The sequence below is a fragment of the Excalfactoria chinensis genome, chromosome 3 (genome assembly GCF_039878825.1).
Source record: "Excalfactoria chinensis isolate bCotChi1 chromosome 3, bCotChi1.hap2, whole genome shotgun sequence".
Classification (NCBI taxonomy): domain Eukaryota; kingdom Metazoa; phylum Chordata; class Aves; order Galliformes; family Phasianidae; genus Excalfactoria; species Excalfactoria chinensis.
The window spans coordinates 18518440-18537809 of record NC_092827.1 but is presented as its reverse complement, the minus strand read 5'-3'; the positions used below and the strand labels follow the sequence as shown (position 1 = coordinate 18537809).

At 39.3% G+C, this 19370-nt stretch overlaps 1 protein-coding gene across 14 annotated transcripts in view; it reads right to left on the bottom strand.

The window, feature by feature from the left end:
* Positions 1-19370, bottom strand: part of DLGAP2 (DLG associated protein 2) — a 448809-nt gene that overhangs the window by 321466 nt on the left and 107973 nt on the right. The window contains exon 1 of one of the 14 annotated variants that reach the window (XM_072333764.1): positions 12011-12128. The exons of 12 other annotated variants lie outside the window; for them this stretch is intronic. The gene's annotated coding sequence lies outside the window, so the exon portion shown is untranslated. Of the gene's footprint in view, positions 1-12010; positions 12129-19370 lie in introns of those variants that run through there. One more of the 14 variants, XM_072333766.1, reaches the window with a different exon arrangement.

Sequence of the window (19370 nt, the reverse complement as noted above, 5' to 3'; positions counted from 1 at the left end):
TCAAAGCCCGGTTAGCCTATTTTTGGGTAACTACTATACACTGCATCTAGTGACCCTCTTAAATAAATCACCATCATTTGGAAGACAGGGAGAAAAAATATAAAGATAAAAAGTTCTGTCTGATGTCATTTTCCTTTTAAAACCATGCACCTTTCTAAGTTACTCTCCCCTCAGTGGAACTCCCTACTCTTGACAGGAGCTATGTTGAAACATTTATAGCATAATTAGGGGTGCAAAATGCTGTACCTGATTCTACCATAGACCTCAATTCCATAGGAAGCCTATTAGGAAGATGCAGAGGTCATCCAGTCAAAACTTCTATCTACCTACCCTGCAATGCAAGTGTTGAGAAACAAAGAGAAAGACAATCTTAAAAAAAAAAAAAAAAAAAAAAAAAAAAAAAAAACCTATAAAAATACAACACAAGAAATGTACCTCTAATACCTTTTAGCTGCTTCTAAAAGTCCACTTATTTCTTCTTAACATCTCTAGAGATCTTAATTTGGAGAACAAAACATCATTTAGAATTTGCTTTTTTTTCCGAGAATTTCCAGCCCTTTGCATTGCAGCAGCGTTTTCAGAATGTACCCAAGAACTCAGTATCTCATCGTAATCCTTGGAAAAGAGAAATGAACAGTAAACACTTGCTCTACCTATGGAGAAACGTAAGCTCACAGCAGCTGAGAACTGTCTCAACTTTGCACTGCTAACTCTTAACAAACCTTCTAACCAAGGTGTGATTTTTACCAAAATCTACAAATGTTTTTCTCAGCTAACACAGCTTCCAAACCCACTGGTCTGAGCCTGTCAGTGTCATCACTGAACGTTCTGAGCCCTTCTGGTTTTGAGTGAAAATAGCTCCAGATGATTTGTGGCAAATGACAGGCTTTTATCTTTTTAACCTTTTTTCTTCCTTACCTGTGTCACTTTACAAACACACTTCTTTCCCTCATGCTCCTGTGTTCCTTGACTTTCTTTCCTTGTCTTCTTTCTTTCTTTCTCCTTTCTCTTCTTCTCCTTTTGCCACCCTCCCCCATATCCTTCCCCTTACTCCTTTCAGAATTTCTAGCTGAAATAGGCTACAGAGTGGCACAATAATTTCATATCAGTTTTTGCATTTTACACATTCCTAGTTTCTTTGAAAGGTGAGCAATAGACTTGATGACAGGATTAAAGCTGGCACCCTAAGAAACTATTCTGAAAACTATGGAAAAATATTGCCAAGAAGAAGGGCTGAAAGATGGCTGAAGGATGAACAGATTCTGGGCAAAGATCACATCAAAGTTTACGTTCTCCACTGACTAGAAGCAGAACTTGCTATTATCTTGAAGTAGTACAGCAGTGTGGACAGTTTGCAAATGTGATCAGTAGAAAAACATTGGAATGGGACTCCTAGATTAAGGCACACTCGTGTAAGCTGTATGCAAGCAGGAAAACAGATATTTTCTCTGATGCTGGAACTTCCATCTTCGCATTTAATTTCAGTTACCAAGAATGACAATAGTGTGATGATAGCAAAGGCAAAGACTAGAGTTAGGTCTTAAATGTATGATTTAAAAGCTTGCAAGTTTGCAATGCTGAGCAAAAAAGCACTGTAAATATCCAAGAACAGCTTGCTTTAAGGCTTTAGGCATTTCAAACGAAGGCAAGACTTATTTTAGACATGTGAGAGACCTGTACTGAAAAAAAGCTTGCTATATTGCAGCTCAGCCACAGAGGCTCTGGCCAGGCACTAGAATCAATAAAGATACTGGTAAGCAGTAATGCAGTAATGCCACCAGGACCAAACTTCTGCTTGTGATTCCACCCAGTCACACAGTTTAAAGCCATAAAGTCCCCACATGCATTGTTAAGTCTGAATTCCTGGAAATAATGGTCAATATGATTTCTGCTACCTATTTGTCCATTTTATGTCTTAAAAACAAACAGACAAACAAAAGAAATTGGAAAGAAACACTTGTATTACAAGCCAAACTTGTTGTAAAAGTAGGGTTTTAGCCCAAGAAATAAGAAGAGCATAACTTTGAGGCTAGGCTTTGTATGGAAACCAAGCAGAAAGAATCAGAAGTGAGAAGCAAAAGCAGATGAGCAACATGTTGAGGGAAGGGGAGAGGGACATATTTCAACAGCTGCAGAGTACTGAAAGGCTTCTGCAAGGGCCCTGTGTCCAATGGAGAAACCTCACACCTGTGCTCCTGTGTGGAATCACTGCTTCAGGCATGGTCGGGGCAGTTACAAAGCTCACAGGATCCCATTAATATTTCATGGCTACTCGCTAGTAATAACATCATGGGGGTAACAACATAATCTTGATATGTAAACAAGGCTCTTCTTCACATGACCTGTACCCTCCAGGATGCACATACGGTTGCTAAGTAAGCCCAATAGTGATGGGTGCTGGAGCACCAGAGTTCAGGGCTTTGCAAGTGGAAGCTCATTGTAGTCCTTGCTCAGACTGATACACAGTGATCCAAGATGACAAACTTTGTTCTGAAGGTGAAGTAAAGTCAAGTTCTGTAACCGCAAAAGTTGCCATTTGACAAAATAGTTGTCTCCTGGCCATATCTTATCCCAGCCACTGGCACTAATCCATTTCCAGGCATCACAGCTCATAAACTCAGAACTATTATGCACTCAATAAAGGCAATCAATACATTAGTTAAGTGAGATGGAATGATTTAGCTCTTAGGGAAAAAGATATAGGGCTTAGTATTTTTGTTGCTGTTTCTGAGCATCTCAGATGGGCATTTAAACCTCAAGAAAACAGTTTACACAACAATGCCTGGGCACATCCACTTGAAATCAAATGAGGGAAAGAAAGACTTTTTGTTTTTGTTTAAATAAATCGAGAGGTCCTCAAAGCAAGGGCTGCTTCTGACTGTTTTACAAAGGCCTAGTGAATGGCTGCTCTTCTGAGGCACTACTTCATATGTACGCACCAGCTTAATGTGCTGTTTCCATCCCCAGTAAATTTGGGAAGTCAAACTGAAGTACCCGCATATCACCCACAAACATTTCAAAAGCAGAAAAACCTACAGCGCTCAAAATAGCTTTCCCCATTGGCAAACCTGAGCAGATTTAAAAACAAGGTACAGTGGTTATAAGAGGAAACGTAGTGCAGTGGGTCCCACAATATGCATTAAAAATGCATTCTGATACAAACTCTCTTCAATCTTAGGCATTCATTTAAAGAATAAAGGCAAACAGCTGTGTAATACAAAGATAAAAATTATCAACAGTGTATGTTAATTTCCTACAATATTTAAGAGGCCTATTTAATCAACGACCCTGGCTTTTGTTTCAGAAACTAAACTAAATTATATTTAATGTTTCTTTGGGACTATGGGATGAAAGACATACATGCACAACGTGGGGTAGGAAAACTGTATTTTTGTAATGATGGAAACCCCAGAAGACTTTCATGAAATTATATACCATCCAGTGTTCAGTACTGAAATACACAATAACTTCATGTAACAGCAGACAGGTCATTCACCTCATCAGCCAGCCCACCCTTTCATTTCAGGGAGCCTTGCTTCCAGCCCAAAACAAAGTTCTCAAGATGACCCAAACTACATCCTTTAGCAGTTTTTGATCTTGAATAAACGCAGAGGCTTCTAGCATAAGCTGTGGCTGTTAAAAGGTGCAATGAAAGGGCTGTTTAGCAGGGCTACTAAAAATAGTAAAGTTATTTCTTACATAGCAAATGAAACAGAAGAATTAGGCTTTTGGTAGATTATTTCAATTAAGTTTCACGTTTCTTGCAGGAAGACAATGGATCCAGGACCGCTTAATAACAGTGGTAAGGAACAGGAACTAAAATCCTCCAGCAGTAGCTCAGAAATACACAGTCCTGCCAAACTGCCCACCAGCTCTTCTTTGACTGTGGCTGAGGGCCAGAGAACAGTGCGCCAAAAATGCAGGTATCACCAAGAGATTATTTACCCCCAGCAGCATTCAATGGAAAAGCATCAGCACTGACATACTGATACTCACAGTGGCAACCTCTGATGCATTTGTAACTCAAATTTGACCTCTGTGAGAAACTTAGCAGATGAGTGCTGTGTTTCTATAACCACAGGACCATATGCAAAGGACAGGGACCCCCCTGCATCAACCCTTCACTGTAACTGCCCAAGACCCTACAAATGTCTATCACTAGAATTCTGCAGACTGGAACTGAAGCACACTGGCAAAGCTTATATGTGTAGAAGTCACTATGGTTACTGCCTACACTTGCTTTGCCTCCAATACAATCTTTCGTTTTCATAAGCATTAAAATTCACCAAATGCACCAAAATTATTCAGACGGGGGGGAAAAAAAGGAGGGGGGGGGAATCTCTTTGGTTTATCAGCCTTTTATCTGTGTTGCTTTTACCTTTTCAAGTTTTGACCGTTAGCTGAGGCGTGTTATCACCCATCTGGGCATGGGGACGACTATTGCAGCAGAAGCCTTGCGGTGGGAATGCCTCATTAGGCAGCAGCTTCAGCAGCATGTGAGGAGCAGCACTCTGCTCTTGGCCAGCACAGAACTGAAAACCAGCAAACGCTATAGCGGGTGCCAGATGAGAAGCATCAGCTGGGGACTGAGCCAGCCAAATTCAGAGGAATACATTTAGCATCACTGTAAATCTTTCTGTTTCTAAGAAAATTAAAAGTTGGGCTTCCCTGATTAGATTTCCTGTCCGTTGGAGTAAGAAATAGCTATATGTAAAACTAATGTTTGCGGGAGTTCCTTTGTTTTACAGTAATCGGCGTGATTCTTCCTACTGGTACTCTTACATAAATATCAAACTGGCTGAACCTTCCATTTCCCAGATTCACTGTCATTTGATATACCATTAAGCCACTAAAACCTGTTTCTTACTTCTATTACCGCAGGTGTCTCTCTGCTAAGTTTTATAGCAGTGCGCCGGGTGAGTCTGCTCACAGCTTTGCCTGGTATTCTGCAAACCCACCACCACCACCCCTGCTACACCCAAGCAGCCCATTCCTCTCCTCTCTCACTCACCACCTCCTCACAGCTCACTGCCTTTAGCAGCCAGGTGACCCCATCTCACAGAGCCAATCAATGCACTCATTATCAGCTCAGCCCTTTCCCTTCGTTTTCCCCCTATCTGATTTTGCTGATGATGATTGTAGGTGAAAGATCTTAATATTACTCCTTGTATCCTCAGAGAGGCCCTTTGTAAAGGTATCATCAAGAACCTTTTCCCTCTTTTTCAGGAGGAGCAGAGTGCTCAGTGTCTATGGAAAATACAGGCAGAATACTTGAAAGCATCAGCAGCAATTGCTCTGGAATAGAGCTACAGTTTGTACAGGAACTGTAAACCTCTCGACACTCAATTACACATAATCTCTTCTAGCACTGCCAGCCCCAAATACTGAGACAATATCATCCAAAAAGCCACAAATGGAGCTTTCCAAAAGTCACAAGCAAATCTCCCTTGGTGAAGAGTTTTGAGTAGTTAGGATATATTTCAATCAGATTTACAATCTCTAAGAATTAAGAACACCGTCTGTCACACTATTACTTTCTTTTCCCAATGGACAAAGAAGAGTTTTCCCATTATCCTTCACTGTCAAAAAATCCAGATCTTTATGCAACGTGTGAGGAGTCACATGAAACAACAAACCAGCAGTGGTCATGTTTTCTTTCACAACTTCCATGTATGGCATACATGGTACTTCTAGAAAGGTACTTCCTAGAAAGCCAGTGGGCTTGGCTGCTCATTTAAAGTAGTTTAATCCACTGTCTGAAATCTCCAGTCTTCAAGGACAAAAACGTCACAAGGCAACGACTTTATGACTTCAGTAGCTACGCAAGTAATAGAAACTGGTTTCAACACTACTGAACAATACTTCATATTTTTCAATATAAATGAGAAAGCGAAAAGGGTTTTCCTTCTTCTTGAAGCCTTAACAAATGCATTTGTTTCCATGCTTCAGCAAAAATAGCAGTTTAGTGGGAGTTTACAAAAGCTGGGTAATTGTGGAAGCAGAGTACACCAAAAGCTGATATTTATTGGTCTTTTAAGCTGTTTTCTGTTACTCTTGCTTGCTTACTTGTGCTTCTGTCTTATTTCCTGGGAAAAACGCCAAAAAAATAAAGTGACCTCTGTATTCTGACTATTAAGTATGCCACATCATGCTACTTAAAATATGTTAGAGCCTGGCTGGCACATTAGCACATTTTTTTTTCTGCTCAGGAATACACACAGAAGGCACAATGAGAACACACAGATCCAGCTGTTGGGGAACCTGAGTGCTCAGCACTAAATGGCTTAATACAGGGGTTCAGCTGCAACATGACAAGAAAAGAGATCAGAAATGACAGAATATCCCACTCCATAAACAAGCTAATCTATATTGGCACAAAATTTAAGACAAGAAGAAATGCTGTTTACATTAATTCAACCAAATTTAGCAACAAAATCTCCCATAAAGCTACGAACAAAGCTTTAGAAAGCATTCTAAGTGAAGTTACAAGTACACCAAAGATATGCCCACACTTCAGCTAAAGCACAGGTAAACATAGCACTGATCCACAATCATAGCAATTGAGCATGAAGAAAATACATCAATTACAAAGTCATTATCATATACAACAGCAGGCGGGTAGATTTAAGGAGACAAAGAGGATGCTGGGGAAATGGCAGCTTTTGTGGACCTGGAAGATGCTAGGAAACAAACTGAGCTGCAAGAAGTGAACAGGGAGAGAGAGGACCGGAAGCCTGAGAGAAAATAACCAGGGATGGGAGCAGGGATAAAAGTCTTTGCTGTAAACAGAAATCTTCCCTACAGCCTGCTCTGCCGTACCCACACATGTAGGAGCAGCAGTGGAAATCCTGTTGTCCCCTGCTGTGCCTGAGCAGAGGGTCTGCCGCAGCAGGGCTCTGCCACCCAATCCTTTACAAGAGATTTCTTCTTTAATCCTCAAGCTTGGAGTCAATCCATTATAACACAAGTGCACAGCTCCATCTAGAGGGCAACAAATCCTTTAGCTGTTACGATGGTATAATTGCATCTCTGATGCCTTTTGTTCATTCACCGGTCAACACACACTCCCAACAGCATCCAAGCTGCCCCCTGGCAGTGATTTCCAGCGGGAACACCCAGGCCAATCTCACGTCTCAGCCACCCAACTTCTGGAAAGCCTATGCAACCCAAAACAAACCCCAGCCTTTCCCAAAACCTACCTCTTCATCTGAATGGTCTCCAACACCGAGCCCATTACAGCAGTTTATGCAGCATCTCTACAGTGCCGCAGAGTGAAGCCTACTCTTGTCCTGGGGAAGGGAATGGAGCCCACGGGCAGACAGCCCACAAACTCCTCACCACCTGTGTCCTTAGCAAATAGGCAGCCAGTGTGTTTTCCACTCATATCTTCACGAAGGCATCTACAGTCAGTAGCAAATAGAGCATCAGTGTTTAATATGAAGAAATGTTTAAAATGCAGAGATTATAAGAGAGGGTGGCTATAGTCCTTTCTGTTGCAAAGACTTTCTAACAACGAACAAGCTCTTCTTTCTATCAGTGAATTAACAAACATCTGCAGCACCATGCTAAGACTGTCAAGGAGTCTGACAATCCTAACAGCATCAAGTCCCACACTTTAAAAATGCTGATACACAAGTTTGATGTCATCTATCCCATTGCTATGAGGTGGGATGTGTGCCAGGCTATTCTCACAGTGGAACTTCTCTTCTGTACCTACCAGGAACAAAAAAGCCTTTGAGAAGATGGCTCTGAGCTCCCCTTTCTTACTGCCACAGTCCAAAACCTGTGTCACAATGAAAGTTTAAAAGCTTCACTTCCCTGTAAGCGTACTGTACTCCTATATGGGCTTATTCAAATACGTAACCAGTTACATCAATATTTTTTTCTTAACTGTTTTCCAGGCTTACAGGATATGTATCACCAAAAATGCACCCTTTATAAATCAATATATTTAGATTTAGGCAAGCTGTGTATCTGAGCAACAGCAAGCAGTGATTGTTGTCCATGCATTATATTTCCTCTGATTACTCATTTATTATACAATAGTGTTCTAAATTTTACCCATCGCTTCCTTCTTGTGTTTGTTATTGAGGAGGAAATTTTCAACTCAAACAAGTTTTGCTTTTTCATGATGACATATTCTGCAAGTTAGGTACAAGCAGTTAATGCAAACCAATTTAAAAACTGCTGAGTTCATGACTGTAAGCAAGACATGCTTGGGGAAAACAAAAAGAACAGAAGAATGTTCCTTTTGCCATAAAGCTTATTTACACAACTGGCTACTCTTTTTTTAATCTATTATTCTTCATTTTTCTCATTTAGTATGTATTTTTTTATAATAAGAATACAAAGCTAAATAAGCAGGCAGAAGCAAAAAAACACAGCTTCATAGAATGGCCTGGGTTGGAAAGGACCACACTGATCATCTAGTTTCAATCCCTGCTATGTGCAGGGCCGCCAACCATCAGACCAGGCTACCCAGAGCCACATCCAGCCTGGCCTTGAATGCCTCCAGGGATGGGGCATACACAACCTCCTTGGGTAACCTGTTCCAGTGTGCCACCACCCTCTGTGTGAAAAACTTCCTCCTAATATCTAAGCTAAACCTCCCCTGTCTCAGTTTAAAACCATTCCCCCTTTTCCTACTACTATCTACCCTCATAAACTAAGCTCTAGGGTTTTGGGGGTTTGTTATTGTTGTTGTTATTTGTTTATTTGTTTGTTTTAAATGGGCATACATTCCATAAAGCATTGGTCTTCCTAAGGGATTCAGATTAAAACAAAACTAGCAAACTACAACATAATTTCTTCCCTGACTTCTTCCTACCTCAGGAATTCAGATGCAATTTGCTGTTATTCAAAACAAAATTAGTTGCAGTATGAGTCACACTTTTATGGTAGCAAGGAATACAAGATGTATGGCTCTTTGTGCATCAAATGTAGAACAGAGCATTAAAGTTTTTTAAGGTTTCTTCTAACTAAAGTGCAAGGTCATAGAAAAAGTAAACTCAGTGATGGCAAAGAAACTGCAGGCACCCAGTGGTCTCTCAGGTGTTTATGTAAATACCACTTATTATTCTGTGGCTCTGAATCTGTATAAACACCTGTGGCAAGAGCTGAGCATCAATCAAATGAAAACCCAGAGAAGACCTCCAAGCAGCTCTACTGTTCAGCAGTCATTAATGCTCAAAGACATGCACACCCTGAGAGCTCAGCTTCATCCCTTGGCTTCAGCCAAGCAACCAAAGCAATCCCTGGGCAAGTCTTGATTCATTGCAGCCTCCATTAGTGCTGCACTGAGATCAGTATCTCAGTAACTAGGGGCCATAGAGGTGGCAGACACACCACTGCACCTCAGAAACACATCACACTGTCCATCTTTATGTGGATGGTCCAAACCTGAAGATTCTGTGGGTGAGAGGTGGACCACAGACTTGCATTATATCACTAAGTTTTTGGAGTCTGTTTCTTTGTTAAAGCCCAAATTAAATCTAGTCAGATTAAGAACAGATTAGGAGAAAGTGCAGTGAGAGGTGACTGAAATACAGACATCCAGCTCTCCAGCTCAGAAAGATAAGTTGCCCTACTATGGTATTTACCTGAAGAAGTGGTATGGGGTAGAGGTAATTTACATAAACATAATTTTGCCCACTCTACATGTTAGGAACTTGCACGATGCACAGAATCCTCCCTTTCCTTTGGTACTTGGACCATTTTATCCCATCCTTGTTCCACCTGAAAATGGTAGACTACATGAGCAGTGACTTCCGGAGACTGAATCACAGAGGTAAAAAGTGTAATCCCCAAACTTCAAATGTCAAAAACAGAACAAGACTAAGGCTATTTCAGTCATTGTAGATCAATGTTCCTGGTCTAAATTAGTCAGCTGCCTGTTATGCAAGATCATCCTCCCTGCTAGTCATTCTCACAGGGTATTTACAGAACACTCCATGGGAGCTGGTGAGAATCTTACTGAAGGTACCACCAGGAGGAGGCTACTTTAAAAAGAACATACTGCATGCATTTCCAGGCAGACATTTAAATAGATGCTTCTACGAAGTATTTCTTTTTTTCATATTCCATCATATAAATATACACATATATGCATATACACACATGTACAAACCAGATTTACGTGTTATTGCAGGTAATATAGAAAGAAAGAAATATGTTAAAATGCTTTTAAAAGTATTTCTAAGACATGAAATATTTCTGCTACTTTTGGATAGCATATGTTTATTTGAAAGTGGTTTTCAAAATGCAGCCTTCAGAAGAGAGTATTTCACAAATCCAACTGATTCACTCAGAGCTTATTTTGTCAGGATGACATTTACTGGAGTAAGGGGAAGAAAGAAATGAGAGAAATTTGGTTTTATATCAACCCAGTGGAGTCATATCTTTCCTTTTCTGAATGGTTGATTCAATGTCCTGAACAAGTTGTAAACCATCTCATCAACCAAATGCACTCAAAATATTTTAGCACAATGATCTGCTATTCCTCTATTGTCTTTCTACCCTGCACTCTGATTTCATTCACCTTGATGGCTTGGGGTCTAGGTCCAGCTTCATCTGTATGGGATGATTCCTACCTGCTTAATACAAGTACAATGACTCCTATTTGGAAAAATGTAAGAAGTGAATTGCATACAAACTAAACTAGCTAGAAAAATCTCTCTGAATCATTTTTCGCTGCTAGCATCATATGACAGTTCTGTTCTATGTGCAGAGTTGTCTCGATTATTCTTCTACCAATATACTCATAAAGAAGCCAGAGAAAAAAAGACAACTAATGTCATTAGTTTTACTGTGTGTTTCCTTTCGTTTCTTAAAAGGTATAGCACATGAATTAAAACTAGGTTAACTCATTTTATTTACACAGAATACAACCTGATCTATATAAGTTCAAGGTCCAGTATTATCTTATTTTCTAAGGCATGAGATAGGAAATTGGGATTGCTGAACCAAGCCAAGAGGTAGGCTACTTTTGTTTCATAGTTAAAAGTATCTTCAATAGCATCTGACCAACAATGCAGGAGTTTCAGCAAAGCCCGCCAAACTCCAAATGGACTGTCTGATGATTTGGCACAAACTGAGATAACACTGAAAGCAAATACGGCCAAATTAGTACTTGCATTCAGTTGAAATGAAATGGACTATAATATAAATACATCAAAATTGGGCCCGGATCCTGCAATTCACTATGCAGGCAGATTGTCAAAGGCAGAATCAGCACTTTGGTGGGCTGAAAGCTAATGAGGGACAGCTCTAAAAATAAAAAAATAAAAATAAAAAAATCAGAATTGCTAGAAGTAAAACTACTGAAATCCTGCATCTAACTAATATTTGCTAAATACCACGGATACAGACAAACTCTTTAAGAGCAATTATTTCTGGCTTGTAAACAATTTTTTCACACATGTACTAAAAAGAATTCTACACAACACTTGTCAAGCTGGTTTGGATAAAGGTCTAAAATAACCTGAGCTCTATGTATACCCACAGCAAAGCAAGCATTTTAGTAAGCATTAACCAGTCCAGGTATCAATGCACTTCCTGAGCACAGCCCAAGCAACAGAGATTTTTGAAGAAGACTAAAGATGAGAGAGGAGGGAAAGGTTAAACATAGAAACCCCAGAAACAAAGGCATCCTTAACTGCTGGGATTTTTTGGTAAATGCAGCCTACAGTGCAGTTCCTCTGCTTCATGTTTGCTCTGAATTGAGAGAACAAATGAAGCAGTTTGGTACTATCAAAGAAACAATTTTATAGACAAATTTTTTTTACATTAAGATGACAGGTTGCACGTTGTTATATAAATCAGATCTTATTCTGTGACACAAGGATCTGCTAGGAGAGTCAGAAAGAGATGCTCTGAGAAAGCTGCAAATCTGAACACTAAGGAGAAAAAAAAAATGGAACAGAGAAAACAGAACATGTTTCTAGACATTTTACAGAGAAAAAATATGTACAGATAATAAAGGGACAACCACAACAACAACAAAAAGCCTTACCATGATGTTTGCACAACTGTGTGTCTGTAGCCCATGCTATAAATGTGGATACCTTCTATTCCCATCATCTCAGCCCCTCTAGTGGCCAGTACCTGCAGATCTTGCCTTCAGGAGGGACAAGATCTATCAGTATGTACCATTTGCTACTGCTCCTGTATCTTGTCAGGGATTTTTTATCTTAATTGTGTAATTTTTTCTGGAGATATAACTTGTCACCTTTTATTAGCATTTTTTGTCAGTGCTGGTGCTACGTGCATACATTTAATTGCTAAGCAACAAAGAGTAAGCTCTGCACAGAACATTCAATTACTGCATTCCCTGTGCCATGCATTGTTCCCGCCGGTGCCCTTACATAACATGAGATACCAAAAAAAAAAAAGCCAGTTAAAAATATTTATTTCTGTTTCCATAGCATCTAGAAGCCACAATCAGGAATCAGGATCCACCACGAGCTCAGCCTCTTGGCTGAGAGCTGGCACCCAAAGACAAGAGCAAAGGGACGGGTGTGAAGTGGAGGAAAGTAAAAAGTAGAGCTTAGTTTCAGCATTAGCATAGACAAATAGGCTAAAAGGCTCAGGGGCAACTGCACACCTACACCAGACAGCAGATATTTTCAAGCATAGGGGAAATATCCCTCTGGTTAAATTCTTCAAATATTTGCAACATTTGTAAGCACAGTGTTCTCAATGTGCAAATCGATAACGTTGTGAAAGCTTATCAGTTTGGAAGAAGACACATATTTGCACTGAATCATGAAATAATCTCTTCTCTCTTCTCACTTCAACATGTAGAAGAAAAATAGAACAGGCACTATTTCTTTCCTCATAAAGAAACTGTACTCCGCTGACTATTTTTCCTATTCAAATACACATTTGTGCCTAAAATTGAAGGATGCCGTTTCAGAAATCTATGCATAGTGTGAACCTGCTTATCATAAAAAGAAGACTGCGATTCTATCTATCTCTCATTTATTGAAGAACAGATATGTTTACAAAAGAATTCTGTTTTCTCTTGAAATGTAAAAGGACAGCGATCCATACTTGCTGTTGGCATTATTACCAGCCATTATACCCATCAAAGTCAACACTGCATTTCTAAATAAAGAGTGCTTTATCTGCAATATTCAGTGGGAAGGACAGCTTGGAAAACAAAGCCATTACTGTTTGGGTGTACAAACTTGCACAACCATATGTAACTATTTTTATTTCTGCAATGAGATAGGAGTTTAGGCATTGGACCTGACTTGCACTGTATCCCTTTGGTATCTCCCATATAGAATAAAAGAGATGAAATTGGCCACAATGAACCAGTTGAGAAGACATAGTAGAGTCCCCCCAGTCTCTATTTCAGGATACCAAACATCAAGTAATATACCAGGTGTAGTTTAAGACATTAGATCCCAAGAATCAATAACAGTGTTATGAAAATAGACGGTGATATCAAATCATTTCCTTTCAATATATAAAAAGCTCTTATAAGGAAGATGGAGAAATACTTTTATCATTGCTGACAGTGAAAGAACAAGGGATAACAATTTTAAACAGAAATTGTGTAAGCACTCAAGGCTAGGTTGGATGGGGCTTTGGACAGCGTGGTCTGCTCATGGGATGATCTTTCAAGTCCTTTCCAACCCAAACTATTCCATGATTCTGTGCACAGTGCTGTCAGACAGCACTAATAATTCCTTTGGGCTCCTACATTTTTAGGTAAGCTCCTCCAATTAATACTTTTGTAGAAAAATGAGTATTTTTGGCCATCCCAGCATAGTAAATCAAACTGAATAAGGAGTTATGCGAAGGAGGAGAAGATAGAAAGAAACTGAACTTTCCCAATTGACAGTGAGTCCTGTCTCATTTAGAAGGACAGAGATTAGAGTTGTGGTTGTGTTCTGAGTGCACTGTCCAGCATACTCCCATGGGAAGACTGAACAGTATTCTCCTAAATGAACAACAGCAGGAGCATACAAGGAATATTATCATATTATCAAGCTCCTAATCTAATAAATTAAAACAGTACTTAATCATATGAAGTGATTTGTTTGTTTGTTTGGTTGTTGTTGTTGCATTAAGCTACTCAAATCATTAATTATTTAGCCCCTGAAGCATATGTGTGAAGATAATTTTTTGTATTCTTATTTCATAAGAGTGGAGATGGATGCTCAGAGAGGCCATCTGTTACCAAGACCCTCAGAGTTAAATTCTATATCCTCTTGACCCAAGCCAGATGCCACGTGAGAGACATGGTTCTTGCCTCCTGGGTGACTTTGGTTGATTTCTATATACAAGGCAACAGAAGTCTAGTATATGCTCAGGTGGAGTACACTGTAGTTGTCTTTTACAATAGAAATTCTGAAAAATCTCTCAACCTGTTAAATTAATGGCATACTAGACTTTGTGTGCTGATAACAATGAAGACCAGAGAGGGGGCCAGCAGGGACAGGGAGGCGACTGTCTCTCTCTACTCTGCCCGTGTGAGGCCCCATCTGCAGTACTGTGTTCAGGTCTGGAGCCCTCAGTACAAGAAAGACAGAGAGCTGTTGGAGAAGGTCCAGAGGAGGACCTCAAAGATTATCAGAGGGCTGGAGCACCTCTCTCATGAAGACAGGCTGAGGGAGCTGGGCTTCTTCAGCCTGGAATCAAGAAGGCTACGGGGTGACCTAATTGCAGCCTTTCAGTACCTAAAGGGAGCCTATAAACAAGAGGGGAGTCAACTAATTGAAAGGGTAGACAACAGCAGGACAAGGGAAAATGGCTTTAAGTTGAAGGAGGGAAGCTGGATATCAAGGAGAAGTTCTTTACCGTGAGAGTGGTAGGGTGCTGGAACAGGCTGCCCAGAGAGGTTGTGGATGGAGGTTAAGAATTGGTTACAGACTGTAGGGTGATGACCCAGTGCAAACCCATGGGCTGTGCATGTGTATCAGCAATCCAGGAGCTCTGAGCAGAGCTAATGGGATTTGGGAAGGCATTTTTATTCCCTATAGAGGATCATTACAGAATGTGCCTGCTTAAAATAATAATGAAAGGGAAATGGATGTTAAGACTGCACTTTCCAGACTGGGACTCTCAGTGGTTAATCATCTTTTATCTGACAGAGTGTTGGCAGCAGCAGTAGGCTTTGCTCATACATGAGCAAACACTCATGAGTGTTAATGGGGCCACCTTTCTAAATGAGGTGGCTGGACAAGGACTTACTGGGCTCAGAAAACGATCCTTCAGAGAAAATATAATAAAATTGAATAGATTTCTGCTCATTAAATGGCATTATTCAGGGACTGGATTCATTTGACAGATCACTAGCAGTAAGATAATTTTCAGCCAGTATTGAGCTGAAAATACATTTCTAAGTTCATCAAATAAAACTTGTAATCTGGTTGTTTTTTTCCTTGATAGACAGGTAATTCAAAGCAAGTATATGGAGCACCCACTGGTATTCTTTCTCATTCTATTTCTTTCCTCATATCAACAATTTCCAGCTTTTTGGTGCTCTTTTTTACTGAACTATTATTTTCACTTTTTCTATATCTACTATTACTTTAGAGACACCTCACAAAAATCTGTTAGCAAAGAGATCAGTACCCTTTTGTTGCCACACTGGTATGCGGAGACAATTTTATCCTTTATTGAGTCTGGAAGTACTCACAGGTCAGTCAGCAACTGAATCAAGGGCTGAACAATAGCTGTGAATTCTATTGTTGTAATATTAATTTAAGCTTTCAATGAAATAGTTTCCTAGGAATGGGTGTGAGGGAGTGGAGCATAATGGAAATTTCTGCAATTTAGTACCTCGGTGCAATGAACAGTAGTGTGTATCTTCAATAACTTTTCCTCAAATCATCAAATCAGTGCTTCTTTGCTTTTAATGCAGAGGCAGGGAATGTTTTATTCACAGTATCTCAGCAATGGCTAAATGCAGCTCAGTGAGCAATAATTTTAGAGTTTGTAAAATACTGAAGTTTTGGACCTGCTACAGTCTAAAAGAAAATGAGCTCCTGAGCTCCTGGAATACTGAAGCATAGTCAGTCTATCTCAACTGTTTTTTAAATGTTGATATTAAAATAGTAAATGAAAATCCCTTCTCAATCCCTGACATTTCCTTTAGTTGAAAGTAGATCACGGTGCAGGTGGGAGATGGGACATGACATATCTCACACAAACAGCATCAAACAAATGCAAGTGAGGGGGCACCACTGGAATTCTAGAAATATTTCAAGTTGAGGAGTAATATCTCTCCTCATAGAGGCAATAAATACTAGATGAAGTCTATCACTGTAGAAAGTGCTTTGTGACATTTGAAAGAGTTGAAAGAGGTCTTTGTCCTCTGGACTCACTTGTTCATAACAAGAAAATAACAGTACAATACCCATATAAATTTTAATTGGACGTTATTAAGACATACATATTTGCATATCGAGGATAAAACTGAAATGCTGTTATCCACACTTCCCAAAGGAAAGGGAATGGAAGGAACTGAAGTTCAAAATAGGCTGAGCTGTATGACTGGACTCCCTTCTGTAGCTGTTGCCATCTGCCAACCTTTATGCCTACGGCACCAGTTTAATGAGATTTGGTAATTTTGCCTATGCCTTGATTCAGACCAAAATAGTTCAGCAGTAGGTATAACAGGAGATCTGTTGGGGAAGAAAATATTAATGAGAAAATTACAGGTACTGAAGACTCACTGGGCTGAAGAAAGCCTTCATTCGTTTTCTAAAATGAAGAAGGTACTGGATGAGGTACACTTTGCATTCTTGACTGCAGCGAAAGTGGGAACATCTTTGTATTGTATGCTGTATGGCAAAGATGAAAACTGTTGTGTTCTACTGTCATATAAAAAAAGTGTATTTGCAGTAGCATCTTCTTATGTACAACATGAAATTAAGTACAGCACTGATAAACAAGTGTTTTCACACAAGGAACAACAGCATCCATTATGTTGTCTCAGGTTGTGTGTGCTTCATAATAGTATTTGAAGAGCAAAACTCTGTTATCGAAAAGCAGTGCAGTGAAGTGACATTCATAATACCTACCATGCCGTCCATTAACCTCAGCAATTTTAAATAGCACCGTAGTCATCCATGGCATTTCAGATTTCTCACAGCTTCAAAATCTGTGGGCAGCTTCACAAGCTTTTAGCAAAGTTTCTCATGATTTGGACATCTGTAAAATTCCCCCCCAGACTTTTCTTCAATTAATCTGGTTGCACACCCAGTTATTCATATCTCTGAATAAGGACAGAGATATGCCCTAAAGACCATGCTCTACCAAACAAAATGTTTTTTAGCTCACTGATAATTTTAGGTGCTAAATTATATTAATAGCATTCTGTTTCTTAATCTTACCTTTTCATCTCCATTTCAATGTGTTTTTGATGAGCAGCTTCCCCAGCTGATTCCCATAATGAGGAGTCAAAGCAATTTAATATCGATCTTCTGGCTTTTATCAACTAATCCACTCTTTGACACAGTTGTCCTCAAAGGTTTGAACAATCTTGCTATTTAGATGAAAAAAATGTATACATTTTATAGCCGTATGAAATACTGCAACACTGCCCGATGTGTTGCTTAGAGACAACTGCTCAAAGCAGAATCTGAAAATATTCAGCGAATTACAGTATCACTGGCCAGTATTTTAATGCTGTGTTTTCCTATTTGGTAAAAGCAATTTTTTATTGAGAAGAAAGCAGAGGGAACCCATTTCTCCTTAGATAAGGAGTCACTGAAAGTTCTCTTTTGGTTTTTAATTTCCACTTAGTTGCTCTTGAGTTTGGCCTCCCTCCTGAGGTTCATTCTGCTGAATATTTTTGTTACTCACCAACTGTGAAAGAAAGAGTATTAAATACTGCTTCACTGATGAATTTTCTTCCTGGATGTGTACTCAGGCAATATATAAAGGTAGAACTGGGATGCTCAGTTTTGGCAAGCTGGTTTTTTGTTAATTTCTCTAATCCACCAAGGGTAGAAATCCTCGGTGCCTCTTTGTTAATTATGATCTCATGAAACTGGTATTATTTTCTTGCAAGAACTGATTCAGATTTCAAAGAACAGAAGCAGAACTGCTACTGTAACAACATCTTTATATTACTTCTGTTAAGAAACAGTGGCAGAATGAGTTCCTTGACATAAATACTTCCGTATTTCCGATATAGATGTGTGAGAGGATGTTGTATCTTCCCTTATGACTGGCCATGCTACATAATGATATATAACCTAATTTAATATAATATAATATGAAAAAGACATTTAAATTTTCAGACAAAGCTAGTGGGTAAGAAATAGAAAATACACTGGATGTACTACCCCAAATCAAACACCCAACTTCCATTAGTGCTAAAAGAGTGCCAAAAGTCAATTCTTATATGTTCAACTTGTTATTCACCTTGTGTGATTCCAACATTACAGAGAGAGCCTGCCCAGTTTTAACTAACTTGGATCACACATAAAAAGTGTAGAATTGAGACTAAGGGTCAGGCTTTATCTCAAATTCCATATTCTGTAAGGACTACATGTGCTTAATAAATTGGGAGAATAAAATATAAATTTGTGACCTGAATACAATAAGAGAAATGTGGTCACTTTGGATCTGGGTTGTAATACACACTGAATTTGCTTAAAAATCAAATTTGTGAAGGCTTATTTGTATCAGGGTAGTTATAATTTGCCAGCTCCTAATGAAAATAGGTAGCAACTGCATGGAATGGCTTAGTGTGCTTCATCAGAACTGTGCCATGCCAAACTAAACACTCAGTTGGGGCTGGAAGCTTTTCTGTTCTGTCTATTCGCCTAGGATGTATACAAATAGGACTTATGGAGGGAAGACAAAAGTTAATATCTGCTTGATATGCAGGATATTGGCCTTAAAGACAGTGATGTATAGAGAAATACGTTATTCCTACTTTATAACATACTCTGTTTCAGTCTACAAGTCACCATTTTTTCCACAAAGAGAACAGTAAACTAACAAAACACTAAGAATGTGTTTCAGAAAAGAGTATCCAAATTTTTAAGATGATTTCTGAAGGTCATTTTCCATAACGTTACAGCGATCACCACCTGATTAAATTGCCTACTGCTCCAAATTTAATGAGAGACTGAAAATTCTCAATGGTAATTGGAACAGACGATGTCTTTAAAGAGAGAAAGTGAGTGGGCAGCTAGCTGAAGCACAGAATAATGCTTATAAGCGTGGATGTGCAAGAAGCCCTTCCTGAGAAAAACAATTAAAGACTATTTTATTTGGAAAACATTGCCTTTTTATTTGTGCTACTCCACTGGAGTCCTGGAGATAGTTATCAAACCAGCATCCTCGTTCTTGCCTTCATTCAGTTTCTATGGTAAATTGAACGGTTTCACATTTTTCAGAAT